The sequence below is a fragment of the Eleutherodactylus coqui genome, chromosome 5, assembly GCF_035609145.1.
Source record: "Eleutherodactylus coqui strain aEleCoq1 chromosome 5, aEleCoq1.hap1, whole genome shotgun sequence".
Taxonomy (NCBI): Eukaryota; Metazoa; Chordata; class Amphibia; order Anura; family Eleutherodactylidae; genus Eleutherodactylus; species Eleutherodactylus coqui.
Window position 1 is genome coordinate 38,843,026 of NC_089841.1, and position 23,395 is coordinate 38,866,420.

At 43.1% G+C, this 23,395-nt stretch overlaps 1 pseudogene; it reads left to right on the forward strand.

Annotated features, from left to right (window-relative positions):
- LOC136628742 (zinc finger protein 850-like) overlaps positions 1–23,395 on the forward strand; it is a 101,282-nt pseudogene that overhangs the window by 45,450 nt on the left and 32,437 nt on the right.

Consider the following 23,395-nt stretch of genomic DNA (forward strand, 5'->3'; position numbering starts at 1 on the left):
TTTTTTTGTCCCAATTTTTTTTGGGAAAAGCCCACTGCCTATATAGACAGTATATGTCTTTCACCTTTTTCACTGTCCCTGCCTCAGCACTACTGGCCCTATACTATGTAAAATTACTGCAGACTGTTTCCCTCTAGACAGGATGACAGCGGTAATGTAATGGGCAACACAGAGCCAGGAAAGAATTTTGCGCAAGACTGCTGTAAGACTTAGCTGGCTGCGTATTAATTAGGACTACTACCCCCAGCAGAGACGCAGTACACTGAGGACGGTCACAGGCAGCCCAAATAGATTTTTTTGTCCCAAATTTTTTTGGAAAAGCCCACTGCCTATATAGACAGTTTATGTCTTTCACCTTTTTCACTGTCCCTGCCTCAGCACTACTGGCCCTATACTATGTAAAATTACTGCAGACTGAGGACGCAATGCTCTGCACGGCCGATATACAAAAAAAAAAAGTGCAACACTGCAAAAAGCAGCCTCAACAGTACTGCACACGGTCAGATGTGGCCCTAAGAAGGACCGTTGGGGTTCTTGAAGCCTAAAATAACTCCTAACACTCTCCCTATAGCAGCTCCAGCATCAGCAGCACTTTTCCTGAGCTATGTCTGAATGCATCTGAGGCGAGCCGCGGGCGGGGCAGATTTATATACTCGGGTGACACCTGATCTCACCAGCCACTCACTGCAGGGGGGTGGTATAGGGCTGGAACATCACAGGAGGAAGTTGTAATGCCTTCCCTCTCTTTCTATTGGCCAGAAAAGCGCGCTAACGTCTCAGAGATGAAAGTGAAAGTAACTCGAACATCGCGTGGTACTCGCTGCTAGTAACGAGCATCTCGAACACGCTAATACTCGAACGAGTATCAAGCTCGGACGAGTACGTTCGCTCATCTCTACTAAATACCCTATTTTATGTCGATTGGAGTAGGGCATGGATGTACATTGTGCACTAAATAAGCAAGGAGTTTTGTCACCCATTTCAAATACTGACGCATGTCTGGAGATTTTTTTTTCTTTCTTGGTTTTATCTTTTTGTAAAAGTAGGTATTGTTTATTGTTCCTGGCAGTGCAACCATTGTCTCTTAATAGCATCTGACAGCTCATTAGTGTATTTTCTCTCTGCCTCCATCATTCCATCTTTGCAAGTTATGTAGTAAAATTTACTTAAAGGGGTGGTCTCGCGAAACAAAGTGGGGTTATACACTTCCGTATGGCCATATTAATGCACTTTGTAATATACATCGTGCATTAAATATGTGCCATACAGAAGTTATTCCACTTACCTGCTCCGTTGCTAGCGTCCTCGTCTCCATGGTTCCGTCTAAATTCGCCGGCAGCTTGCTTTTTTAGACGCGCTTGCGCAGTCCGGTCTTCTCCATTCAGCACGAGCCGCTTCAGTGTGCTCCCCGCTACAGCTCTTCTGCGCATGCGCAGACGAGCTGTCACTGCTCGGGAGCGCGCTGGAGCGGCCATTCTGTACCTTCCTCTGTTAGAGGAAGGTGCAGAGCTGCCGAGCTGTCCGGAGAAGCCGCCCAGCTGTCCTGGTAAGTGATGTGCCGGGGGGGCTGCCGCTGCGCTGGGGGGGCTGCCGCTGCGCCGGGGGAACTAGCGCTGGGCCGGGGGGGGCTGTCGCTGGGCCGGGGCAACTAGCGCTGGGCCGGGGGGGGGCTGTCGCTGGGCTGGGGGGGGCTGTTGCTGGGCCGGGGGGGCTGTCGCTGTGATGGGGGGGGGGGGCTGCGCCGGTTACCTTCTGCCTGGCGGTGGGTGACAGGTCGGCCGTGTTCACTCCAGGGGTCCGGTCGGCGGCTGCGGGGCGTCTGGTTGCCATGGAGACACAGCTGGTAGCGTCTCGGGAGCGCGCACGTCGGGCTACAGCAAGCGATGCGAAAAGAGCTGGTGGCCATCTTGGGAAAAAGTTTTTTAAGTTGCTGAAACGCTGGAACGGTAAGTAGAAACCAGCTAGGAAAGTAATTTACAGGGGTAATTAGTAATGTATGTTTAATTAGGGGGACTGGGCAAAAAAAAAAATTCACTGCTTCCTCGAGACATCTCCTTTAACTATTTATTTTGAAACGTTTTATAAAATATCACATTCAAAGTTATATTATTCACAAATGCTAAAATCAGCTTTATTTTTGGCAGATGATTGTACCAGGAACTCTGAGGGATATCTGATATCTGCAGGTTGTAAAGCAGAAGATTATGGTATCACACAAGATACATATGAAGAACATGCCATAGTCCCAGATTTCCCCTCAGCCTTTCACAGCAAAGATTCATCATCTGATCCTTCTATACAGAACCCATTCTTTGATTCATCACAAATTGAGAAGCAGAATAAAATTTACAGAAGGGAAGAGCATGAAAAAGCCCAAACAGGAGAGAAGCCGTATGCATGTCCAGAATGTGGGAAAGGTTTCTCAAGGAAAATACGCCTCGTTGAACATCAAAGAGTTCACACAGGAGAAAAGCCAATTTCATGTAGAGAATGTGGGAAATGTTTCTCAAGGAAAGGACGTCTTCTTGATCATCAAATAGTTCACACAAGAAAGAAGACATATTCATGTTTAGAATGTGGGAAATGTTTCTCAAGGAAAGCACATCTTGTCGACCATCAAAGAGCTCACACAGGGGAGCAGCCATTTTCATGTTCAGAATGTGGAAAGTGTTTTACTTTAAAATCAAATCTCGATAAACATCAGAGAATTCACACAGGGGAAAAGCCATATTCATGTTCTGATTGTGGGAAATATTTTACCCTGAAATCAAATCTTGTTAAACATCACAGAATTCACACAGGAGAGAAGCCACATTCATGTCCAGAATGTGGGAGATGCTTTACTATGAAAGCAGATCTTGTTAACCATCAAAGAACTCACACAGGGGAGAAGCCATTTTCCTGTCCAGAATGTGGGAAAGGGTTCTCAAGGAAAGCTCGTCTTGTTGAACATCAAAGAGATCACACAGGGGAGAAGCCATTTTCATGTTCAGAATGCGGCAAAGGTTTTGCTGTGAAATTACATCTTGAGCGACATCAAATAAGTCACACAGGGGAGAGGCCGTTTTCATGTCCAAAATGCTGGAAGTGTTTTACAGATAAAATAAATCTTTATCAACATCAGAAAATTCACAGAGATGAGAAGCCACATTCATGTTCAGAATGTGGGAAACGTTTTACTGCTAAATCAAATCTTGTTGTGCATCAAAGAATTCACACAGGGGAGAAGCCATTTTCATGTCCAGAATGTGGGAAATGTTTCTCAAGAAAAGCACGTCTTGTTGAACATCACAGAATTCACACTGGCGAGAAACCATTTTCCTGTAATGTATGTCAAAAGAGTTTTAACCAAAAGTCATATTTAAATGTACATCAAAGAACTCATACAGGAAAGTAGCGCTTTAAACTCATTTTTTTGGCAAAGCACACAAGAATATAAAAGCGACAGTAAAGTTATGTATGATATAAAGAAAAATTTGCCAAAGCTGTTGCATCAGCTTTGTGACATTCAAAAAAATTGCAAACATTCCCCTCGTTTTTGAGCAAAAATTTGAGTTTTATTTTGTTTTATGCCAGACTCTCGAATGTTCTAAAGAATGGACAAGCACAGCTGGGACAAGCATAGTCTGCTGTGGCCTGACAGTTTTATGATTTACATAGAAAATTAGCTTAAGTTATAGCATATATGTAAGTCGGCAGGTGTAGGTTTGATTTCTGTCCTGCTCAGACTTCCAAAATATACTCCAAATTTATTAAGAGGCGTATCACTAAATCTAAAATCATGGCTGAAGTTATTGAGAAATGTATGTAACTACGGATAAACCAATAAACGTTTCATTCAACCGGGAATGCAACTACAATCCAGATAACGCCCCTTTATGTTAATTGTGCAAAAAATATATTTTTATTGCTACATCACAAAACTTATCAATCATTTTAAAGGGAATCTGTTAACTAGTTTGAGCCCTATAACCTAAGCTTTGTTCTGGATCAAAATTTCTGTAGCCTCCTAATTTCAAACTCTGGTATATGTGGGCATAAAGAATTCAGACTGAGACATGTTAAGTATGGAAAAAAACTGGGCTTATGGACTCAAAGTAACCAAATGAGTCACTGATGTCCTATCCTTCTGGAAAGGTCATCAATATCAGATTGTTGGGGGTCCACCGCTAGGATATTGTTTGAAGAGACAGCGACATTTGGGTGAGTGCTGTGGTCTCTTCTCAGGCCAGTTATATCACATTCATTTGTCACATGGCTTATAAAAAGTTCAGTCTTATTCTAGTGAAGAGAATTGAGCTGCTATACCAGGCACCTCCACTATGAAATGTACAGTTCTGTGTCTTGTATGCCACCTCTTCAAACAGCTGACTGACTAGGTGCGAGAAACTCGCACTGATCAGATATTGATGACCTATTCTGAGTAAACAGTTCTGGAAATCTCTTTATAATTTTCTTTTCCCCTTTAAGGACACACGGAGTTGTACTTTTCAAATTTGACTTGCAACACTTGCTGTGATAATAACCAATGGGGTCACTATAGGAGTTGCAGTTGCGACTGGGCCCCTGAGATAGCAAAAAAGGGGGACCAGAAAAATCATTTGTATACCACAATGGTACAAATGCAAATTACAGGACATCCTGCTAAAAATGAACCCTAGCACAACTACATAGACAGAAAAATAAAAAATAAAAAAATGTAAAAAAAAAAAAGTTATTGCATTCAGAAGATGGCAGCAGAAAATTGAAAAAAAAAACATAAAAAAAAAAAAACAAATACACGCCGTACAGAAAAAAAATTTAAATACTATGTTTGGTATCGTGGTAATTGTACTGACCCATATAATAGAGATACCATATAATTTCTGTTGCAGTTTGTGCACTGTAGAAGCAAGACGCACCAAAGGATGGCAGAGAAGAATTTTATTTTTTTTCCATTTTTCGCCACTTAGAATTTTTTTAAAACGTTTCAGTACATTAAATCGTACAATTGAAAAATACAACTTGTCCCACAAAAAACAATCCCTCGTACAGCTACATTGATTGATAAATAAAGGAGTTTTATTTTAAAAGGGGGTGGAAAAAAACAAAATGGGAAAAAACTAAAAAGATTGGTCACTAAGGGGATAAAACAATACCAGAACAGAATTAATAGAGGAGTAAGTACTTAATTAGTCCACTGATAAGGAATGTGAATGTTTTATGGTCTCTAAATTGATGTTATGGGGGGGAATCACCAGGCCAGGTATCAGGACTATAGCACCACCTTTATCTGCAGGCTTAATGGTGATCTCCCTATTGTTTTTGAGTGCATAGATGGTCCTTCTTTTCTGCATATTGATAGTGAAGGTTTCCTTTCTCTTCTTGTCCAGTATAGTAGATTGCACCAAATGTCTACAGGAGTCTATATATTTGTCCAAAGTGGGGTTGTGGCCAGGAGGGGATGTCCAATTAGACTTCTTCTTGGCCCTAATTCCTCCTGTGTTTGAGTGCTTGAAAGTCCTGTCTCTTCTTTGTCATGGAAGAACTCTTTCAGTCTCAGTCTCCTGAAATATTCCTATTCCTCCATGTCACTGCACAGTTCTGTTTTGTCAAGTGTTTTAGTAGGACAGAATGAGAGCCCCCTGGAGAGGAGACTGGGCTCCTTATTAGTGGGGTTGTGAGATGACAGATTGATAACAGCTGATTTTATCTGTGTCCGTGTCCTGTTGGGGGTTTTGTCTGATCCTGTCAGACTCTGGGTGTTCTTGATCTGTGTGAGGGTACAGGTTTGCTCTGAGTCGAAGTCTTTAGATCTCTTCTGAGCTATTCCATTTAAGCCTGAAGAAGAACCCTGCAAAAGTTTGAAAACTCACATTAACATCATGTATTTTTGTTAGCTGTTAAAAATGTATAATATCTACAAGATTACTTTGTTTTTCATACTGAGAACAATCACATTTTGCTCTAAAGGCTAACACGGTACCAAACTTCTTTTGATTTTTAGGAAAGCGCATCATTTAAAAAGGTTGTCACAGGGAATTATTCCCACCCATCCCTTTCAAAGGTCTGTGAAAATAACAGGAGCTCTTCTTGACTTATGTATCACAGCAGAGAACACACCAGATCTAGCCACAAAGGAGCCCAACAACCGGTCAAAGCAGAAGTTGAAGTCGCCATCAAGTATAATCTTGGAGCCAGCTGTGAATCGTGATAGTACCTCCAATGCAGGAAAATAAGCATTAGCTATAGTTAAGTATCTGTTTATTTTAGGGAGAATTTAACATCCTTTGGGAACTATTTGAGGAGTTTGTTTGGTGAGAGAGTTGTTTATGAATGGCAATGTATACAGCATTGATTTTTTTACTAGGGTAGGGACTGTGGTGCCATGTTGTATAATAATGTGATGTGCATTTGGGGACGTTAGATTTTCGAAAGTGGGTCTCGTGTAATAGAGCTATCATCACTGTTTTATGGAGGTGATCTAGGATCTGACCCCTCTATGGTGGTTTATTCAAGGAACAAAATGTTATGCGTGCCAAGGTATCAGTGTAAGGTCTGCCCTGCATGTCTGCTGCCCTCCTGCGGTTGTGGGCAGCCACAAGCATCACTCTGCTCTCCCAGTATCTATGGATCCTACATGTCTTTTTGCCCAGCACTGAGAGGGTAAACCAGTTCCCTGGCTCTCAGCTCACATGTAGGGTTAATAGGCACTATTTCTCTATTTAAGCTGGGTTGTGGCACTTCCTCTTTGCCTGAGAATTGGTGTGTGTTCGGTTGTGACACTCAGCTTTCCTAGATTGACTGCTTCTGTGTGGTTAGTCGGCTCTGTGTCTTCTTCAGCCTCCCTGTGACCTTTCCTGCATCTGCGTGCACATCTGTCTGCTGTCATTGCCTGCGTTCGGTACCCCATCAGGGATAGTCAGACACAAGGTTCCAATGCAGGGCCATCCTTATTACGGTGATCGCCTTGCTTGTAGGTAGAAATCTTCCCATTTCCTTTGTAGCCAAGGGTCAGATTCAGCTCTCATTTCCTGGTAACAGTCCCTCTTTCTGTAGGAGTCAGCTGCCAACCACCTCAGGACTGGTCTAGGCCAAGCTGGTTGGTTTTCCAGTGGGTCCACACTCCTAATCTGTAACAATCAGTTTTATCACCCAGGCCGCTGTCGCAAAACAAAAAAGGAAAAGGGAAGAATAGGAAAACTAGAAACGAGGATGGGCTTTATACAGCTGGAAGTGATCCCGTATTATTCAGGCTAGCCACTAGCCAAGCACTAGTGCTAAGACAGTGCATAGAGTTGTCTGGCCTAATTAGGAGGAAGGAAGGAAGGAAAGAAATGACAGCTGAGCATTTTATCCAGCTCCTAACTAGCAAATTGAAATCAGAGCAAGCTATGTGTTAAACACCAGGCCAATTATGAAATATCTACATAACAAGGGCACCATTGGTTACCATTAGAGCATGACCCCGTTGGAAGGACTAAAATACATCAATACCAATCAAGAGCGACACACCATAACTATATCTGACAGAACAGGCTATTGTAGTAAGTAAGTAACTCTAAATTCTTGAAGAAGACAGACACAGATCTAAGGCCATTATTATTACAGGAATAATGGGTGCTAATGAGAACCCACACTCAGATTGGCTAGGACTTGGGAGACGTTGGCACTCCTTTTGATGTTTTGGGTGTGTGGTTTGCCACTGTTCTCTAATGGGTGTAATGGGCAGTGAGGGGAAGGTTGACTATTAGCTGGTCCAAACATTGGCAGATCAAAAGCTACCCAAGAATTTAGACTGGTTACCCAGGGAGCTAAATATGGTTGATTTGCCCATCCTTTTTAGCGTTTTTTTTGTAGGGTGAGCTGTAGTTATTACTATTCAGGGGTGTATACATCTTTTTGATCACTGTTTATTTAAATGTTTTAGAAAAAAAATGCAATTCTGGCATACCATTTTATAAATGGGCTTCAAAATGTTTTGGGGTAAATAACATAATATTTTAATAGTTGTGACTTTTACGTACACAGTGATTACATTTATGTGCAGTTCTTTAAATTGTTTAGAATTTTATGAAAAAAACAGGAATTTTTTTTTTTTTAAACTGAAATATTTTTTTTCCAATTAAAAACACTTAATTACACTTTTTTCAGACTTTAATTTCCACAGGGGATTTGAATCTGTGATCATTCGATTTTTTTTTTTTTTTTTTTTTTACATAGAGTGTAGTAAAAACAAGCAAACATCTAGAAGGAGTTGTCATTTTGCTGCAAAACCTGGCATGTAGTTACATCTCAGGCAGATTTCCAATTATTAGCATTGTGGCATGATTAGATGAACAGCCTGGAGGTCCTAAAAGCTCTCAGAAACTACATTATTGGAATGCGAGAGGTTGGATGGTCATGTTGACAATTAGCCACCTGGGCCATTCTGACCAGAATGTTAGGAAGCATTGGGACCAGTGGATGCATGAGGGCACATAAGGTGAGCGGGCTCAGGACGCCCCCGACAGACCACCAGTAGAGAGGAGCGTCTGAGCAGACTGTTAGGAGGTATTGGGACCAGTGGATGTGTGAGGGTACACAAGATGCCCCGGCTCAGGATGCCCTTGACAGACCACCAGTAGAGAGGAGCGTCTGATCAGACTGTTGGGAGGTGTTGTGGACCAGTGGATGCGTGAGGGCACACAAGGTGGCCGGGCTCAGGACCCCCACAACACACCACCAGTAGAGAAGAGCATCTGACCTGACTGTTAGGAGGTGTTGGGACCAGTGGATGTGTGAGAGCACACAAGGTGACCGGGCTCAGGACCCTCGACAGACCACCAGTAGAGAGGAGCATTTGACCAGACTATTAGGGGGTGTTGGGACCAGTGGATGTGTGAGGGTACACAAGATGCCCCGGCTCAGGATGCCCTTGACAGACCACCAGTAGAGAGGAGCGTCTGATCAGACTGTTGGGAGGTGTTGTGGACCAGTGGATGCGTGAGGGCACACAAGGTGGCCGGGCTCAGGACCCCCACAACACACCACCAGTAGAGAAGAGCATCTGACCAGACTGTTAGGAGGTGTTGGGACCAGTGGATGTGTGAGAGCACACAAGGTGACCGGGCTCAGGACCCTCGACAGACCACCAGTAGAGAGGAGCATTTGACCAGACTATTAGGGGGTGTTGGGACCAGTGGATGTGTGAGGGCACACAAGGTAACTGGGCTTAGGACACCCACAAGACACCACCAGTAGAGAAGAGCATCTGACCAGACTGTTAGGAGATGTTGGGACCCATTACATGCCCTGTCTGAGGCCCATCCACTGTTGCCTCCGTTTGCAGTGGTGTCGTGAATGGCAAAACTGGACTGCTGCGGAGTGGAACCAGGTTTAGTTTGGGCACTGACGGCGGCCGTGTTCGTGTCTAAAGATCTAGGGGTGAGTGTCATTTCTGCCTTTGCTGTAGAGCAGCACAGTACCCCCACAGCTAGTGTGATGGTCTGGGGGGCCATTGCATTAGACAGTTGCTCACCCCCAGTAGTGGTATGAGAGACAATGACAGCTCAGCGATATGTTCAGGACCTCCTGCAGTCACACGTGTTCCTCTCATGGCGGCTTCCAGCAGGATAATGCTCGGACGGACACGGACACACACACACACACACGGTGGTCACAGGAGCCCCCACAACATTGTCACACTTCCTGCCTGGCCACCAGATTTATCATCAATAAAACATATGAGGCCATCTGGGACATCAACAGCCTACACGTTTACACAACCTAGAGCAGGCCTGCACAATATGCGCCTTGTAGAGGATTTCTTGCAGCCCATGGACTGTGACATGACCACAGTCATGTCCCCCTAGCAGCACAGTCATGTCCCCCTAGCAGCACCACTACTGCTGCCCTAGACTTTACCAGCTGCTATCAGGAAAAAGCACCAGTGTGCCATGACTGTGCAGGCTTACAAACGTGTGGAGACCCACAGCACTCGCAATGTGGCACAAACACCACTACAGGGAGGAACCTCGTAGAATTTAAATCAATGCAATAGCCACGATCTGGTTGTGAACAGTCAACCTGTGCGGTATCCGATTCATGGAGTCATGGCAGCAGAAATTGGTGCAGAAAAAATATATATATATTTATTCCATAGGGGAAGTTCAGGCAACGTTTCGGCCAATAACTGGCCTTTTTCAAGCCTAAAAACAGTGAGAATAGTCACTAACAATATAAAACTGACCATAAACCACAGGACAAATTAAAACCATATAAGAAAGAGGTAAGTATCATCCATACCGCTTATCCTATGTGACCGTGCAAGGATCCATGCTGGAGACGACCAGAGGAGGCTGCCCTTCTGAATATAAAGGGTAGCATAACTCCACCTACAGAAGAACACCCCCTCACCTGTATGGTGTTAGGCCGTCTATGGTCACTATCGCTGTCCATCATGAATAGGTGTGATCGTTAACCACACCCTGAGGCTTACGGTGCGGGCAGACGAGCGTCGTCGTATTTGCGCTGCAGCGTGTGCGTCGTAAAAACGTTTCGACGGTCGTATCTTTCGGCGATTTTTTTAAACGGTGTGTCGCCAGAGCACACGAGCGTCGAAGCGTCAACGATAATACGTCGTGTAGCGATTTAGCGGCACACGGCTGTTTCGAATAATGCAGTAATGCTGTTGGGCGGAGCATTGTTAAACCTTTTTAAGAACAGCTGTTTGTTAATCTGCCGAACTTTATACCCACAAGAGAGTTCTTGTGTGTAGGTGAGAGTTTGTTCTGGATGAAAATGTTTCCAGTGACACGGGAAGAGGCAGCCATCACATGGCTGGTGCATCGTCGCTTCTGTTCCAGGCGTAGAAGACGGCGCATTGTGGCCGCAAGTGAAGCTGCTCCTCCGAGTTTGGCGCCCAACGCCGCTACTAGAATGGGTTACGAGCGGCGATATTGGGTTCACCCGATTATGCAGGCAGCGCACGCTTCAGGATATTTTATCGATATGTATGCTGCTCTCCGAGAGTATCCCGAACAGTTTCAACTGTTTTGTTGACTATCAGTTACAGCTTTTGACGAGCTTCTGAGTGGAACAGAATCTTCGATAATACATCACGATACTACAATGCGAGAATCTATTCGACCTGAAGAAAGGCTACTCATAACACTAAGGTAAATATTTGCTCCATGTAACTCCCACGCTTTGGACGTGATTGTACATTTTGTAATTGCTGACAGTGCATCCCTCAATGCTGTAAGGTGGCACGCGAATAGCACATGTTAGTACTTGGTTTTCTATTTATTTGCCGCTATTTTTGTAAACAGAAGTGCTATTACATGTAATGTGGCAGAGTATTGCACATGTTAAACTACTATGCTGTACAGTACATATTGGTATGCCAGGCATACTTGTATGTTGGTGTCTTCAAGATAGTACAAAAGCAGAAGCTTAGTTTGGTATCACGTCTGCCATGCACACCGTTAATTGCAATGTGGTGTTTAAAAAGGATCAATCTGTCCCACTGTTAAGTAGTACCAAAGTGACCAATAAAATGCAGTGTTTAGAGTTGTTTCAGTTATGTGTAATGTTAATTGCGTTCAGTGTAGTAGTGGTCTTGCAGACATGTGTAGTCTTAATCCCTGACTATCTAAGGCCCAAGCGCATTGCATTAACTATTATATCTTTCATAGCCGACATTCAAAATGACGATATGTTATACTGAGTTACAATAGCACATCGCATTCTGATCTTATGCAGTGGCCTATGTTTCTATCTAAATTAAGAAATGGAACCATTATTATAACTGTCTAGCTGCTTGTGTTTTTTTTTTTTGGTGCTTTGTTTTTATTTCTCATCATATCAACAGTCCAAAGTGATTTTTTCCCTTTTTTGGGACAAAAACATAGGATTTTGTGGCAATGTGACTGAACAATTGTAGATAGCGCTGCAATTGATCATAGAATCTATGAACCAGTAAATGTAGTGTTCGCTTTTTACTACTTTTCAGGACACTTGCAATGCCAATTAGGGAACGTTTGCTTGAACCTTTGTGTACTTACAGCCTTTTTACTGTACAGAATGCTTTTTTTTTTTCATTCTCGTTTGTTTGTCTTATAGGTTTCTGGCAACTGGGAATTCATATGCATCCTTAAAATTCACCTTTCAACGTGGCCGTACAACGATAGGAAGAATCGTTGTGGAAACATGCAATGCAATATGGGAGTACCTTCTTCCAATAGTCATGGCTCCTCCATCACAGCAAGATTGGCATGAAGTTGCGAGTGCCTTCTGGGAGAGGGCCAATTTTCCAAATTGCTTGGGGGCTCTGGACGGCAAACATATACGTGTTCGAAAGCCCCCCAACTCAGGGTGCCGATACTTCAACTATCGGCATTTTTTTTCTGTGGTCCTTCTTGCCGTAGCCGACAGCAATTACTGCTTTCGAATCGTTGACATTGTGGCCTATGGAAGTGCTGCTGATGTTCAGCGCATCCAGAATGACTAGGAGGCTTTCGGCTGCCCAGCTATCCCTGCCAGAACCATGTGCGCTTCCTGGTATGCCAGATATGCAACTGCCTTTTGTTTTCGTTGCTGATCAGGCTTTTGGCATTGCCAATCATGTCCTGCGGCCCTTTGCTCGTCGGGGCATCTCGACCAGGAAGCAAGCTTTTAATTATCGCCCTACACGTGCCAGGCGCTACGTAGAATGTGCGTTTGGCTTGCTAGTCAGTCGCTGGCGTGTCTTTCACACATCTATGCAACTAGCGCCTGTGCATGTGTGCGCTGTAATTAAGGCAGCCGTGGTCCTGCATAATTACTGTAGGCGCTGTAATGTTGCTTGGGATGCTGCAGAGGGTAACTCAGATGACCTAATCGGACATCTTCGCCTAATGCAGTCGCAACGGGCTGCTCCGTCTGCTGTGCGAGTGCGTGAGCAATTTGCAGATTTTTTTCAAACTCCGCTTGGACACGTTCCCTGGCAGCTGGACCATGTACAGGGAGGCAGTTGATTAGCCCGTCCCTTGCAGCATTTTTTTTTTAAGCCTAAACCTTGAATTTTTTTTTAGCGCAATTGACAATTTTGTACTCAAAAGTTAGGGACTTGCAAGCACCGAGGATCCTTGATGTGGGTTGCGAGCTTAACATAATGCTCCACAACAGTGCCGCTCTGCTGCGGGCCGCCTACAAATATCTCAGCATTGCGCTATGTGGCTCATTATGGAACTAATACCTCGGTTTTCAGCTATGGCTAAGTACGTAGCCGAACGCAACAGCTGTATGTATAGTAAGGCAAATGTAAAAGCTAAACTGTTAGCTGTTTGCCAAAGCGCTATCCATAATCCTTATTATTAATGCACTTCTTATTATGTAGTATAGCTCAAACTATACCATAATAAGGGCTTGTCGCCGAGTGGCGTGCTTGGTCAATAACAAAGGTGGATGAGTTCCTAATTGTGTATTTGTTTTTATATAGTGTTGGGATTTTTTACACCACTGATGAAGACCAGACTCATGCACCACTCACAAAATCCTGCTTTGGAAATGATCCAGCACCAATTTATCAATGATTGCAATAATTGCTTTCTAGCCCTAGTTGTACTGGACATTATCATGTTATATATATTCTTGTAATAGTCATTAGCTGGTACGCAACTTTGCAAATGTGCCCCACGACTAGGCGTTGAGTTGAAACGCAGATGCAGTTGAGGGGTGGTAAAGCTACATGGGGATGTATTCCTTTGGCCATGCAGGTACGTTTATGCGCCTTACATATTACTTAACATGCCACACTCATTGTGCCAACTGTAGTCTAACGGTACACTTGGTGTAACATTTTTCAAGATGTTACTACACTGTATGTTCTTTGTATCAATGACTATGAACCATCTTGATGCATTTGCCAAGCCCAGTAGAACAAGCCCATGGATAGGGAAACCTAACACTACCAGCGTATGTTAGGCGCTTAGGCACAGTTTTTGTTAATTCATTGCTAGGCGGAGAGCAATGTTAATGAAGGGCATATGCTGTGGCTTCTTTTTTTTTTTTTAAAGACTCACTTTTCTCGTTGCAGTTTGGTCTAGTGTTTGCTGCCGGCATTTGCACGCATAACTTATTTTGTGTGCAATCATCCACCCATTCACAGCTACACATTGCCACTGTTCCATCACTGTCAGGATTGCACAGTCACAAAAGTAATGGCACCACTCAACATATCACCATTGCAGTAGTGCCATCATTATTTGCGTGTGGCCCAACATTTTCATTATGCAGCTACGTAATGTTTATTGCTGACTACTATATGCTTGCCTATGCTATCAGCGAAACAACCTATGTACTTCTTTGAGGGCACATATGTAGTGCTGTCATTGTTTGTGGATTTGTACGGGAACTTTGTAACCACGGTGCATTTCTACAATTATTTTGATAGTTGTATTTCGTAATTACGACATAATCTAAATTTCATCACTATATATTTTGTTTAAAACTTTTTTACTAAAAACCCGTGCTAAAAAACAAATAAAAGCAGCGTAAAGTGTTGTTTTGATTCCTAAACACGTAACTTTGTCATGTACTTGTCTATTTTTGTAAGTAATGTTTATATTTCTGCTTGCTTAATAAAGCTGCACAGTTTTTCAGTTTTCAGAAACTGCAGCATAGCAATGCATTGCACAAACTAATGACAATAAAGAAAAAATTTCTAGATGTGGTAGTCTGGCATTGTTATACAACGCCAATGTGCACGCTGGGCCTTTGTACATATGCAGTAGGGCCTGCTTTATTGGCCACAACAGCGCTATGTTGCAAAACATTTTCAGCAATTGGACACTCCATTGCTTCTGCACGACTGGCTGACAAGCAATTGCAATAATAGTCACGCCAACCACACATAACATTTGTGATACTCTCGTCCTTTTTTTAACACTGTCTTCAGACTCTGAATGAATGTGTAGTGGAGTGTATTGGCACATACACCTAAAATGTAACATTCAATTTTCAATGGCCACGGCATACTGTAGGTTTTTGCTGTAAAAATTGACCTAATGGTTGCTAAATCTTTTAGGGTTTTTTTCCAACTCTCCTAGGAATTGGGTTTGGCAGCAGTTCATAGAGTTCTATGTTACATCGTTTTGTTTTTGGTTTCCCATCCACATCTTTTACTGTAAATGTTATTTGTTACTATTGTTTTGCACCAACTGCACCCTTAAAAGACAAATGTCAAGGATTACTTACTTTAAAGTTCAAGGCGATGCCTAAACAGACATATTTAAGAACACATGGTTTTTTTTGCCTATTATTGTACAATGTTGGTATTTTCCCACTCTTCTTTTCTTTCGGCTTAACTCCCCAACAAAATTTTTAAAACCAAAAAAAAATTGTGTAAGGACACATGTCGTTCCCAAAAAAAAAGGATTAAATGGCTTCTATGATTAATTGTTAGACGTTAGATTGTGGTCTTAAAATGCTATATTGTAACTCAATGTAGACTATTTCTTGCCGCCAAAATACACATTAGTCACTCTAATAAGCATCGATTTTCAACTAATATTGCTGTGTTGATCCCAACTCAAGTCATGCAGTTCCTACAGTTGTAAAAAACACACATTAGCACTGCTCCACTTTGGCATGCTACCAAAACTACATTTTGTGTTGGGGTTACAGGATGTTACATTCATATTTGCGCCAAAAAAACACCACCTCATCTTTCATATTCATTGTAATGCTAATTTTAACGTAATCAGTGCGCTCAACCAATCTTCAAATAAATGGTCCACATCTCAAATAATATTTCTACATTTGACCATCGTTTAGCGCAATAATGCATGTCCACAAAAGCACAGTGTCTACACACTAGGGGTCATGGGTGTAAAGACATTTCATCAAATTGGGAACGGTTTAAGTCCTTACGTTGTCATCCCACTGAACTCTCAGGTTAGCTACGGAACTCAGAGCGCCGTACTATCTCTAAACCTACTATCTAAATTGAAAGTATACGTTACAGACCTAAGTCTGCCATAATAATGCAGCCTGTGTGAATGTTGGGAAGGAGGAGAAAAATTAAAATGGTGAAAGGAAAAAAAGATAGCACAGAAACTGCACGTCGTAACAAACTGGTGTTTTATTTTCATGTTTTTAAACGGTCAGGCACTGCTGGATTTGTAGCACAACTGTGCCTGTAGGTGTGCCTTATAAAATTATGTCCAACACAGCATAGTGCGCATTGTTAGGCTTAAAATGAAACAACAATTATTAAAACTGTAACTAACTAGGTGATCTAAAAATAAATAAAACTACAGATGGGTGCCGATAGTCTCCTGCCGCCAGGCCTCCAACTCTGCCATCTTCTGTAGTGCCACCGCAACATGGTGCTGAGTGGCTAATAAGGCAGCCGTGCACGAGAGAATTAACTCCTGACCCGTACTTGCGGTTTCGTGGTGTGTATTAAACCGTTGATCTGAAAGAAGGGGAAATAGAGGAGCAACAATAGGGAGTTACAAAGAATTGTAATGGCAAAGGATTTGCTATAATACAACAAGTAGAACCAAAGTAATGATAAAGCTCACCTCTTCTTTGCACTTTTTACAGTCTATCAGTTCCCAAAAAAGCATGCATTGCGCAATGAGGACCCTCAACATTTATGCAGTACGCAATACGTTTAATATTTCAATAGTAGTTACAAAATTTCTTACTGAAACATGTGCAACTATTATTTGTTACAAACAAATATCAATAGCAAACCATTGCCTTTAGTAGCAATGCACAAACTGACGCTTAGGCCTTAGTCAGACACGATTTGCGCATGCGGCCGGCAAATTTTTTAAACCATTGCTTTGCAATGGTATCGGACACTTAATTAATAGAACAGAAATCGCAGATCGCACCTATCTGCAATCTGCGATTCCTGTTCTCTTCTCTATATGCGCTCAATGGGGCCGGCGGCAGCAGCGCCGACCCCATTGAGAACATATAGAAGACAAATCATTCTTCTCTGCCACAGCTGTAACAACTGTGGCAGAGAAGAACGATGTTTGCCCATTGAATTCAATGCAGCCGGCAATACAGCCGACTCCATTGAAAGAAATGGGCTGCCGGCGTGCGCGGGATGAATTGTCGGGAAGGGCTTAAATAGATAAGCCCTTCCCTGCAATTCATCCAGCAAAGTGTTAAAATAAAAAATATATATATACTCACCTGCTCCCGGCAGCCGGAGTTCCGCGCGGCCGTCCTGCAGTGGGTGTGAAGGGGGTGTGAGTCAGACCTGCCCCCTGATTGGCTCAGCGCTGAGCCAATCAGAGGCATGTCTCACTCACACCCATTCATGAATTCATGAATGGATGTGAGTCAGACCTGCCCCTGATTGGCTCAGCGCTGAGAGGCAGCAGTCACTCACCCATTCATGAATTCATGAATGGGTGTGTGAGTGAAACCTGCCTCTGATTGGTCAGGGCTGTGACCAATCAGAGGCAGATCATTCAGCAGGCGGGGATTTTAAAGCCCCGCCGGCTGAATAGTGCAGAGAAGCAGTTCAGGAGAACTGACAGCGGCCGCGGCTGGACTCCGGCTGCAGCGGAAAGGTGAGTATACAATTTTTTTTTATTTTAACACATTTCTGGATGAATTGCAGGGAAGGGCTTATATATTTAACCCCTTCCCGACAATTCATCCCACACTCGCCCGCAGCGCATTGCTTTCAATGGAGCGGCTGTATTGCCTGCTCCATTGAATGCAATGTGCTGGACAGCTCTGGCCCGTTTATAATGGAACGCGGCTACGAGCAGATTTTCGGGCACCACTCACGCGACTTGCGGATGCATATCCTTCATGCGATCCACAAATTGTGCGAAAATACGCCCGTCGCAGTAAGGCCTTAGGCGATTGTGTATGCTTTTGGGAGACTAACAGAACGTGCACATTTGCAAAGCTGCATCTTTTATTAGTAAATGACAAAGGTTCAAAATGTAAGATTTACATTATACGTAGGGGTCCACCAACGCACTACGTACATAGGCATGTATATTATTTGGCGAGTTTACGCGCATTAACAGCACCATATATTTTATGGAAAGCTTCTGTTCCAAATTTCATGCGTGAAAACTGTTAGGGGCCTAAAAATTGCAGCATATCTCCCCTGAAACTTTCCAAATGTGGAATGTAGAAAAGCAATGCTACAAAACGCATCCATCTCATTTGGTGGCAAGTTACGCTCAGCGTTACAGATTTTACAACCTTGAAAGGTCAGCTAATGTGCAACAACCGTATTATAAGAATTGTTCGCTTGTGCTATCATTCAACATCCAAAACGATTAAAAAAAAGGGTTGTGCATGCACTTTATACACCTTTCAGCACAAACATTACATCATGCTGTCATGGTATTGTCAATCTTGCTACCTGCATGCCATCAACACTCACATGTTGAACATTAGCGACAAGTAGGGATGTTGGGATAGTATGCAAAAAATTTCATGCATGAAAATAGCGAATTTCCCATTAGTGGATGATATAAGGTAAAAACAGTAGTACTTTAGACAGATTACAGGTATGTATTGTTTTGAATGCAAATAATTGCTGCAAAATAAATGCTACACCCATGTTTAGGAGCCGTAGTTTAGCCCCTTGCAAGTTTGTGCTGCAAACATTTGACACAGATAAATGTTGGTAATGGGCAATGTGTAATTCTGAACCTTGGCATCCAAACGCATAGTACCGCAAACAACATGCACGTAGCGGTGTACAATGCTTCTGTTCACCAAACACTAGTCCTTCTATAACGTCGACGGTGGGAATGAATGCAGAGTTTGTTAATGACTATATAGATCATACTGCTGTACTTTACTTTATATAATGGGTTGTAGAAGCTCGATTTGCTCTCTAAAACTGCTGTATCTTAACACCAGTTTGGCAAATCGCATAAACGCACGACACAAATGAGTGTTCAATTTCATTCACTTAGCAATGACGTAAAAGTTGTAACATTTTTCATACAATATTACTTTAAGTTCAACAATACACGCCTCAAGTGCATAGCATACCTTCTGGGCTGGCACTGCTTGCCGAGGGTGGTGCCATTCGTAGCACTTCAGCTTCAGGAGGAGGGCTGCTGGACATCCCAATGACACGATCCTGCCGTGTTCCTCTGCCTCCTGTTTGTAGCATAACTATGTGACAAAAGCATTGCACAGCTTTAGGGAATTTGTGCACTACATTTTTTTGCCCAACTACAGCTTAGGCATAAGCATTTGTGTCAGAGCATCAAAATTTACCTGAATTAGGAAAAGCCCAGCAAATATTCCACACTCACCTCTACGTCGAGGTTGATTCTGCTCCTCTTGACACACTGAAAGTTGCTGTCGTCGAGCTGTATGGGCATAATGAACAATGTGTGTCATTTATCAGAACCAAATGCTTTGTCTCAGTAACTTTACTAAGAGTAATTGCTGATTACTTGGTTAATGTCTGCCCTTTTTGGATTTGTTGCGAGCTTCCATACAACTTTTAGACATACTTGTGACTCACACAATCGTCACCTGTCAGCATGGCTGTGTAACATTGCAGCCCATATTAATATCATAACATACGATCGTAAGGCAACATTGATGCCGGGCATGCTGAAGCCCACTGCATGAACACATTTGGTGCACTACAGCCTTGTCTACAAACACGCATAGGTGTAGGCGGGAGTAAAAGGAAATAATAACGTTACAAGTTTTATCCAATTCAGAAGGGCGGTATTATTCTTGAACAACGCCGTTCTGTATGTTTTTACAATAAACAGCACAATCATATGACTAACGGTACACACCATACACTTTAGTGTGACGTAGCTGAGGAGTACCCAGTTTTGGAATTGTTACGTTTCTGAGACACGATCAGTATTTGCATTTCCCCTTTTCAGCCGTTTGGTTTATTTCATATCATTTGTGCTAACGTTACTGTTATTGTTAACAATGCCAAGTTGGGAATAAGAAATTATAAAAATACAAATGAAGACATAAAAAACAAGGTTGCCACACGTAATACATTATACATGCAGCCGTATGAAAATCCGACAATGGCGGTTACATAGAAGCTGCGCAGTATAATTATTTAAGGGTGGTCGGGAACCAAGACTTGAAAGGCGACAAGCTATAAAACTGCCATATTGGCTACCCCGGATGCAGAATGCTATGGTTTGCGGGGTTTGTTTTGGACATATACGTCTAAGAACAAAAACATTTAACCAGACCCATATAATTGACTTGTTGGTTGCATTTTTAAAGCTAGCAAATCACATTTTAATACATCGTTCCTAAAGCTGTTTGCTGCTGTTATTGTCGGGTAGTACATGCTCGTTAATGTAGCGCAGCACTTTGCATTCTGCAACCATTCTAGTTATTGCTGCAGCATTAAAGGGGTTGTCCCGCGAAACAAAGCGGGGTTCAGCACTTCTGTATGGCCATATTAATGCACTTTGTAATGTACATTGTGCATTAATTATGAGCCATACAGAAGTTATTCACTTACCTGCTCCGTTGCTAGCGTCCCCATCTCCATGTTGCCGTCTAATTTTCAGCGTCTAATCGCCCGATTAGACGCGCTTGCGCAGTCCGGTCTTCTTTCTTCTGAATGGGGCCGCTCGTGCCGGAGAGCGGCTCCTCGTAGCTCCGCCCCGTCACGTGTGCCGATTCCAGCCAATCAGGAGGCTGGAATCGGCAATGAACCGCACAGAAGCCCTGCGGTCCACCGAGGGTGAAGATCCCGGCGGCCATCTTCGCAAGGTAAGTAAGAAGTCACCGGAGCGCAGGGATTCAGGTAAGCACTAGCCTGGTTTTTTTTTTAAACCCCTGCATCGGGTTTGTCTTGCACCGAACGGGGGGCTATTGAAAAAAAACAAACCCGTTTCGGCGCGGGACAACCCCTTTAATTTCCTCCATAATAATGTGTTAAGCTGACACAATCCCACGCTAAACTCATGTATATTTTTTGAGCACTGTAATCAAGTATACAAATTAAAACATAGACTATGTAAGCATTGATTGTAAGAAATAAGTTGCTGCTTATAATCGTACCCGCTGTAAAGTATTCGAAGTGCTTATTTCATTCGCCGAAAAATCGACCTAACACGTAAGTCAATAACGCATAGGCCTACCTCGCTCACGATGACGGTTCTGTCTCCGAATCCTCCGAAGTCCGCCCGGGTCCTTGGCCTTTAAATCGCACCATTTTTTTTGCAGCTGCTTGCGTGTGCGAGTGGTGCCAAAGCGGCATTCCAAGGTTTGTGCGACTTCCGCCAGGATGCTCCTTTTATGTGAATTTGGATGCAGGTAGGGGCCATGCAGACCGTCGTAATCACGACGGTCCATAATATGGACAAATGTCCGGAGTTCTCGCTTACCCAATGGGGATATACGTTTGGCCATGGTGATGTGCGATGGTGTCCAGAGGGAAAAATAGCTGTGTCCGGTGCAGGGTTGCGTACTTCCTGTAATGCTTTGCCGCCAAAAGTTCTAGAGCTTCCGGTGCAAATTTCGCCCGCCCCCTCACGTGATTAAAGTGACATCTAAGCGCGAAAAATTTAAGGAAGCGTTTGAAAAAGTCGCTAACATTGCTAAAATCAGACATACTTTGCAGAGTTCTTAATATGTGCACTTCACAATTCCAGAGCAAATGATTCTGTCGACTAGCAGTCATGCACACGTTGATTAGCTAAGTGGCGAGAACACATTAACGAACGCACTTGGCTGTGTTTCGCAACAAGTACTTGACAAGTATGAACGAATGTGGAGCTTCGCAGCGGCAGCAACTCATTATGTTATCCATAAAGTTTTGCATAGGCCAAAAAATTTTGGATAACGTTGCGTTTGCAGTGGCTACATCGATATGCATCCCGAAAAATCGTGGAGGTGTGGTTCTTTTTTAATCTTGCGAGCCATTGGCAGCTCTAGCAAATGCCCAGTGTCACGCAACTAAGCATACGAATTAAGTTAAATTCGCTAGTTCACGCTCCCAAAGATCACATTCATGAATCGTTTCTACTGTACCGGCCAGCGAACAAAGGATGTGATTATTCGCTTGCGCAACAGGAGCTAGCTTTAACTGACGTCGGGCACCGCCCAGTAGGCGTATTGCAACTGAACGTTCCTTCGCGCCACAACTTTATGGCGGGAAATCTGACGGAAACGACAACAGCGGCCATTTTAGTGCACTCTCTCGCCCTGACACGATGTCACGCCGGACTGCAGCTCTAGGGCCACAAGAAGTTTGGACACTAGTCCGTATCATGGATTCGCGGGACTACCACGGACATCATGGGCCATACATGCAGCCGTATCTGCATAAAAGAAAGATAATTGCGGAGGTAAGAAGAGCCCTCCGCAAGAAGTATGGAGTGTTGCGAACAGTGGGACAGGTCCAGAAGAAATGGAGCGACCTGAAATTGAAAAGCCCAGTTGCTCTCCAGCACCTTCGTTCCAAGCTACAAACAAAGAAACAAGGTACGTTAACGGCATATCACTGAACAACTACTGTCACTGCCCTTCGATATTGCTTACAGACAAGCATTAATGTCATGTTAATATGCTGCAATCCTTAGTTTAGCGAACATTTCACGAACAGTCGCATACTTAACGTTCATGTTAATTAGTCCAAATATTATTCTTACAACTAGTGAACAGCGATGCAAGAACTAACATTTCATTAATTTTTCTCACCACATGAATGCTAATTGTTAATAGTTGCGCTGACATGTTTAAACAAACTTTTGAACTAACATTTCGCACTTCTTGAAGTGAACTGTCAGCGTTTTAGAACCTGCTCATAATATTTGCCAAGGCAAAGAACAGCGACGGATAGCGTCATTTTGGACAACCCCTAATTGCACACACACAACTGACGTGCTAAGAGCTGCTTGCATTCACATTCTCACCTTGGAATTTTGCCTGTTGGCGGCATAATTTTTTTTTTTTTTGGGGGGGGTTGGAAACTTATCGGCTTGCATTCTCCTATTTCTTGTCATATAAATGCTGCCCAGTTTTGCTTGTGCAAGGGAATTTTTCATCGCGTCACAAGCATGACTAAAAGAAAAAAAAAATAACAATTACAAAGCAGTGGCACGCGCCTTCACAATCCTGCAGCACATTCACTGGCACAGGTGAGCAGCAAAAGCATGCGATGTCAGTACACACTAATATGTGTTCTGAAGTGCACTCCTGTAAATGGAGACAGGTGTTATGTGCACATCTTAGCTTTGCTTTGTGGAAACGTCCATTTGCAGGACACACGGTTTATGGTATTTAAGGTTGCAGATGTCCAAAAATGTATGTTTTGACATTGTTGAAGGCACAATTATTGCCTGACTACTGCTTTTGCACGTTTGCCAATCTAACTACTTCAAACTTTTTGACAGGGAAAACTTCAACGCGCTATATGATGAAAAAGACAACAGAGATTCCC